Below are 7055 nucleotides of genomic sequence, written 5' to 3'. Positions count from 1 at the left end.
CTGGGCCTCAGTGACCTCATCTGTAAAATGGGGATGAAGACTGTGAGCCCCACATGGGACAACCTGATCACCTTGTATCCTCCCCAGCGCTTAGAACAGTGCTTGGCACATAGTAAGCACTTAACATATGCCATTATTATTATTATTATTATTATTATTATTTGGCACCAGAAACTTTTCCATGTAGCCTTTCTCTTGTCATCTCCCAGCCTCCCCCTGTCGTATATATATATATGCTTGTACATATTTATTACTCATTTATTTATTTATTTTACTTGTACATATTTATTCTATTTGGTTTATATGTTTTATTTTGTTGTCTGTCTCCCCCTTCTAGACTGTGAGCCCGCTGTTGGGTAGGGACCATCTCTATATGTTCCCAACTTGGAATTCCCAAGCGCTTAGTCCAGTGCTCTGCACACAGTAAGCGCTCAATAAATATGATTGAATGAATGAATGAATGTCGCGATTCAGGCTCCCAAGTCCCCCCAGCTCAGAGTTGGCACCCATGTTCACAGGACCCTGGGAAGGGGACGCCTCAGTCCAAGAGCAGTTGGAGAGGGGGCCGGGATCCCCTCCTTGACCGCTCCTAGTTCAGGTGAGATTTTTTTTTAAATGCTATTAAGTGCTTACTATGTGTCAGGCACTGTTCTAAGCGCTGGTTACAAAGTAATCAAGTTAAACACGAGTCATGTTCCACGTGGGGCTCCCAGTCTTAATCTCCATTTAAGAGATGAGGTAACTGAGGCCCAGAGAAGTGAAGTGACTTACTCAAGGTCACCCAGCGGACAGGTGGCCGAGCCGGGATTAGAACCCAGGTCCTTCCAGTTCCCAGGCCCGTGCTGTATCCACTAGGCCTCGCTGCTTCTTGTGAGTCTGGGTGGACTTGGGTGGTCTGCCTGGAATGGCCTCCCTCTGCCCATCCGCCAAGCTCGCTCTCTTCCTCCCTTCAAGGCCCTACTGAGAGCTCACCTCCTCCAGGAGGCCTTCCCACACTGAGCCCCTTCCTTCCTCACCCCCTCGTCCCCCCTCCATCCCCCCCATCTTACCTCCTTCCCTTCCCCACAGCACCTGTATATATGGATAGATGTTTGTACATATTTATTACTCTATTTATTTATTTTACTTGTACATATCTATTCCATTTATTTTATTTTGTTAGTATGTTTGGTTTTGTTCTCTGTCTCCCCCTTTTAGTCTGTGAGCCCACTGTTGGGTAGGGACTGTCTCTATATATGTTGCCAACTTGTACTTCCACGCGCTTAGTACAGTGCTCTGCACACAGTAAGTGCTCAATAAATACGATTGATTGATTGATTGATTGACTTCCTCAACGCAGCTTGGGTGAGGTCATCACATTGCGAACACTGTGCGTAACTGACACGGGACAACCTGTAAACGTGTCCGTGTCCGATGTCCCCTAGGGTCATCACTGGCCACCCGAGTGTAAAGCCCTTCCTGTCATGGCACTCTTTCTCCCCTCTCTCCTAGCCCTGGGCCACCAGGAGATCAAGCCCAGCCCCTGACAGACCCAAGTCTTATAATAATGATGGCATTTATTAAGCGCTTACTATGTGCAAAGCACTGTTCTAAGCGCTGGGGAGGTTACGAGGTGATCAGGTTGTCCCACGGGGGGCTCACAGTCTTCATCCCCATTTGACAGATGAGGGAACTGAGGCCCACAGAAGTGAAGTGACAGTAGGACCCTGGCAGGCAGAGACTGTTCCTGAGCTGGGAGAAAATGCAGGCCCTAGAGAGGCTCATTCATTCATTTATTCATTCAGTCGTATTTATCGAGCACTTACTGAAGATGGCATTTATTAAGTACTTACTCTGTGCAAAGCCCTGTTCTAAGCGCTGGGGAGGTTACAAGGTGATCAGGTTGTCCCACGGGGGGGCTCACAGGCTTCATCCCCATTTTACAGGTGAGGGAACTGAGGCCCAGAGAAGTGAAGTGACTTGCCCAAAGTATCCCCAGTAGGACCCTGGCAAGCAGAGACTGTTCCTGATCTGGGGGAAAATGCAGGCCCTAGAGAGGCTCATTCATTCATTTATTAATTCAGTCGTATTTATCGAGCACTTACTGATGATGGCATTTATTAAGCGCTTACTATGTGCAAAGCCCTGTTCTAAGCACTGGGGAGGTTACAATCAATCAATTGTATTTATTGAGCGCTTACTGTGTGCAGAGCACTGTACTAAGCGCTTGGGAAGTACAAGTTGGCAACATATAGAGACAGTCCCTACCCAACAGTGGGCTCACAGGCTAAAAAGGTGATCAGGTTGTCCCATGGGGAGGTTGACAGGCTTCATCCCCATTTGACAGATGAGGGAACTGAGGCCCAGAGAAGTGAAGAGACTTGCCCAAAGCCACACCCATGACTTGTGACTCCAGAGCCGGGGCTCTTTCCACTGAGCCACGCTGCTTCTCATACGTGCAGAGCACTGTACTAAGATCTTGGGAGAGTACAATATAACAATATAACACTCCCCTTCCCTCTGCCTCCTTCCCCTCCGCCCTGCGGCTGACGGGCCCAGCCCCATTTTGGTGGAGAGCAGAACACCTTGTCTTGGACACTTAATGAGGTGTGGGAGGACTGGAGAATCAATCAGAGACCAGGCGCCCCAGGGACAATGCAGAGACTGGAGGGAGCGTAGGGTGGGGGAAAAAGGAGGGGGTTCTGGGAAATTCCTCAAAAATCTCCAGTGGCTACCAATCAATCTGCGCATCAGGCAGAAATTCCTCACCCTGGACTTCAAGGCTGTCCATCCATCCCCTCGCCCCCTCCTACCTCACCTCCCTTCTCTCCTTCTCCAGCCCAGCCCGCACCCTCTGCTCCTCTGCCACTAATCTCCTCACCGTTAGGCCTCGCTCTCGCCTGTCCCGCCATCAACCCCCGGCCCACGTCATCCCCCGGGCCTGGAATGCCCCCAATCCCTCTGCCCATCCGCCAAGCTCGCTCTCTTCCTCCCTTCAAGGCCCTACTGAGAGCTCACCTCCTCCAGGAGGCCTTCCCACACTGAGCCCCTTCCTTCCTCTCCCCCTCCATCCCCCCATCTTACCTCCTTCCCTTCCCCACAGCACCTGTATATACGTATATATGTTTGTACATATTTATTACTCTATTTATTTATTTATTTTACTTGTACATAGCTATTCTATTTATTTTATTTTGTTAGTATGTTTGGTTTTGTTCTCTGTCTCCCCCTTTTAGACTGTGAGCCCACTATTGGGTAGGGACTGTCTCTATATGTTGCCAACTTGTACTTCCCAAGCGCCTAGTACAGTGCTCTACACACAGTAAGCGCTCAATAAATACGATTGATGATGATGATGATGATGATGATGATATCTGGGAATACGATTGATTGATATCTGGTCACAGGTTGCTCTTTCCTGCCACACGTTCAAGCATACTATTCATTGCCAGTGGGCTGCTCTTCAAATATCAAAGGTGCTCTCTCTCTCTCTCTCTCTCTCTCTCTCTCTCACACACACACACACGCACACACACACACACACACACTCCCCCCCGCCCCCCCCGGCATTAAACTTGAGGGAAGAAACATGTCGGGCACCGTATGTGACCCTCAAATTTTAGAGAGGTGGGTTTCAACCGTGCAACACAAAGGAACGGCCCAGTGCGAACAACAGAATTCCGAATTCCAGTGAGGAAAATGGAGCTGGAATCATCTATTACTATCCTCATTATTTTGTTAATGATGTGCATGTAGCTTTCATTCTACTTCATTCATTCATTCATTCTATTCATGGGGAAGCAGCATGGCTCAGTGGAAAGAGCCCGGGCTTTGGAGTCAGAGGTCATGGGTTCAAATCCCTGCCCCGCCACATGTCTGCTGTGTGACCTTGGGCAAGTCACTTCATTTCTCTGAGCCTCAGTTACCTCATCTGTAAAATGGGGATTAAGACTGTGAGCCCCACGTGGGACAACCTGATCACCTTGTATCCACCCCAGCGCTTAGAACAGTGCTTTGCATATGGTAAGCACTTAACAAAATACCATTATTATTATTTGTTCTGATGGCTTGACATCTGTCCACATGTTTTGTTGCCTGTCTCCCCCTTCTAGACCGGGAGCCCGCTGTTGGGTAGGGACCGTCTCTAGATGTTGCCAACTTGGACTTCCCAAGCGCTTAGTACAGTGCTCTGCACACAGTAAGCACTCAATAAATATGATTGAATGAATGAATGAATGAATGAATGACTATCTGGACTCTGTCGATGGGGCCGGGTGGGAGTGGGGGAAAGAAGGCCCAGATTGTGCAGGCCCTCCGCTCTCGGGGGGAGCAACGTTCATGCCATTTTGTGGATGGACATATTTATTACTCTATTTATTGATTTATTTGACTTGTACATATCTATTCTATTTATTTTATTTTGTTAGTATGGTTGGTTTTGTTCTCTGTCTCCCCCTTCTAGACTGGGAGCCCGCTGTTGGGTAGGAACTGTCTCTATATGTTGCCAACTTGGAAAAAGCAAGGGTGCCGATCAATTTTACCCCAAATTCATCCTCCACCTGCCCCCCAGCCAACCGCTTCTCCGGCTCCCTGGCTCTAATAATAATAATAATAATGATGGCATTTATTCATTCATTCATTCAATCGTATTTATTGCTTAGTACAGTGCTCTGCAGCAGCCCTCCGTGCCAGGAGCGGGTGGTTGGGACATCCCTCTCAGTCAATCAATCAATCGATCGTATTTATTGAGCGCTTACTGTGTGCAGAGCACTGTCCTAAGCGCTTGGGAAGTCCAAGTCGGCAACATAGAGAGACGGTCCCTACCCAACGGTGGGCTCACAGTCTAGAAGGGGGAGACAGAGAACAAAACCAAACATATTAAAAAAATAGGACAAATATGTACACATAAAATAGAGTAATAAATCCGTACAAACATATCATAATAATAATAATAATAGCATTTATTAAGCGCTTACTATGTGCAAAGCACTGTTCTAAGCGCTGGGGAGGTTACAAGGTGATCAGGTTGTCCCATGGGGGGGCTCACAGTCTTTATCCCATTTTACAGTTGAGGGAACTGAGGCCCAGAGAAGTTAAGTGACATCCAAAGTCACACAGGTGACAAGTGTACATATATATATATATATATATATATATATATATATATATATACATATATACAGGTGCTGTGGGGAGGGGAAGGAGCTAAGGTTGGGGGGATGGGGAGGGGGATGAGCCAACAGGGGAAATAGAGTCAGCCAGCGGTCCAGGTTTTCTCCCCTGGGGGTGGCGGGGGGTTGGGGGGGGTTCCTCCTTGGTGAGCGGTGGGAGTGGATGGAGGAAATATCCCAGTCATCACCCTCAACTGTCACTTCCACTTTCTCTAGCCTCCAGCTGCCTCCAGCCTCAGCCCCAGGCCTCTCCTCTCAGCAGAGTTGGCTCCACACCAGTCATTCATTCAATCGTATTTAATAATAATAATAATAATAATAATGACATTTATTAAGCGCTTACTATGTGCAAAGCACTGTTCTAAGCCCTGGGGAGGTTACAAGGCGATCAGGTTGTCCCTCGTGGGGCTCACGGTCTTCATCCCCGTTTTCCAGATGAGAGAACTGAAACCCAGAGAAGTGAAGTGACTTGCCCAAAGCCGTACAGCTGACAAGTGGTTTATTGAGCGCTTGCTGTGTGCAGAGCACCGGACTAAGCGCTTGGGAAGTACAAGTCGGCAACGCAGACGGTCCCTACCCACCAACGGGCTCACGGTCTAGAAGGGGGAGACGGACAAGAAAACAAAACACGTAGACATGTAAGCGCTTAGTACAGTGCTCTGCACACAGTAAGCGCTCAGTAAATACGATTGAAATATGATTGAATGAATGGACAGGTGAGTGGTCTAATAGTCTCGGTAGTTCGAATGAGTATTTTGGGAAGGGGATGGTGGGAGAGCCTGATTTTTGCCCCGATGATCTTTGCCCTTCTGGGGTCACCCCTCCCCACCCGTCTCCCTTCCAACACCCCGATGACATTGCCAAGTGATGGATGATAATAATAATAATAATAATAATAATAATAATAGTGTTATTTGTTAAGCGATTACTATGTACCAGGCACCGTACTAAGCGCTGGGGTAGATAGAAGCTAATCGGGCTCACAGTCTCAATCCCCATTTTACAGATGAGGCAACTGACGCCCAGAGGAGTGGAGTGACTTGCTCGCGGTCCCACAGCAGACGAGTGGCGAGGCCGGGATTAGAACCCAGGTCTTTCTGATGCCCAGGCCCAGGCTCTGTCCACTACAACAGTGTGAGGCAGCGTGGCTCGGTGGAAAGAGCCCGGGCTTGGGAGTCAGAGGTCATGGGTTCTAATCCCGGCTCCGCCACTTGTCAGCTGGGTGACTTTGGGCAAGGCACTTAACTTCTCTGGGCCTCAGTTATCTCATCTGGAAAATGGGGATGAAGACTGTGAGCCCCCCCCTCAAGGGACAATCTGATCACCCTTTATCCCCCCAGTGCTTAGAACAGTGCTTTGCACATAGTAAGCGCTTAACAAATACCATTATTATTATTATTATTATTATTATTATTATTATTAGACCACACTGCTTCCCTGGCCATGGGGGAGGCTGGGAATATCGCTTCCCCACCTTCATGTCCTAATTGGTGGGGATGGGGGTTAGGGGCTGGTGAGAGGGTGGGTCCTTTGTCCCTGCTAGGGTGAGGATGGGGTTTTAGCAAGGACCGATCAGTGGTCCGGGCTGGGGGCTGCCGGAGAGGACGAAGCCACCGGAGATGGGCTTCGAGCCAGTGCGAGAGATTATTATGACTGTTGATTTAACCTTTCCAGGACATTTGACATTTACAGAGTGCTTTCCGGAGACTGATCTGTCTGTTTAAACTACCCCACCTTTCTGGGAGCCTGGGGCCCAGAGAAGCCCGTGAACCCTCCCAGAACAGGGGAAACCAAGGCAGGGCAGGGGAAGTGGCCCAGCTGGGCCAGGTGAATGGGAGGGGAAGGTCTCAGTCCCTGTCCCCGGCCTGCAAAGCCCTCGGGTTCTAGGGCGGGGGGCTAAGAGAG

The sequence above is a fragment of the Tachyglossus aculeatus genome, chromosome 17 (genome assembly GCF_015852505.1).
Source record: "Tachyglossus aculeatus isolate mTacAcu1 chromosome 17, mTacAcu1.pri, whole genome shotgun sequence".
Lineage (NCBI taxonomy): Eukaryota > Metazoa > Chordata > Mammalia > Monotremata > Tachyglossidae > Tachyglossus > Tachyglossus aculeatus.
The sequence above is the reverse complement of the archived record's forward strand: the minus strand, read 5'-3'. Positions refer to the sequence as shown.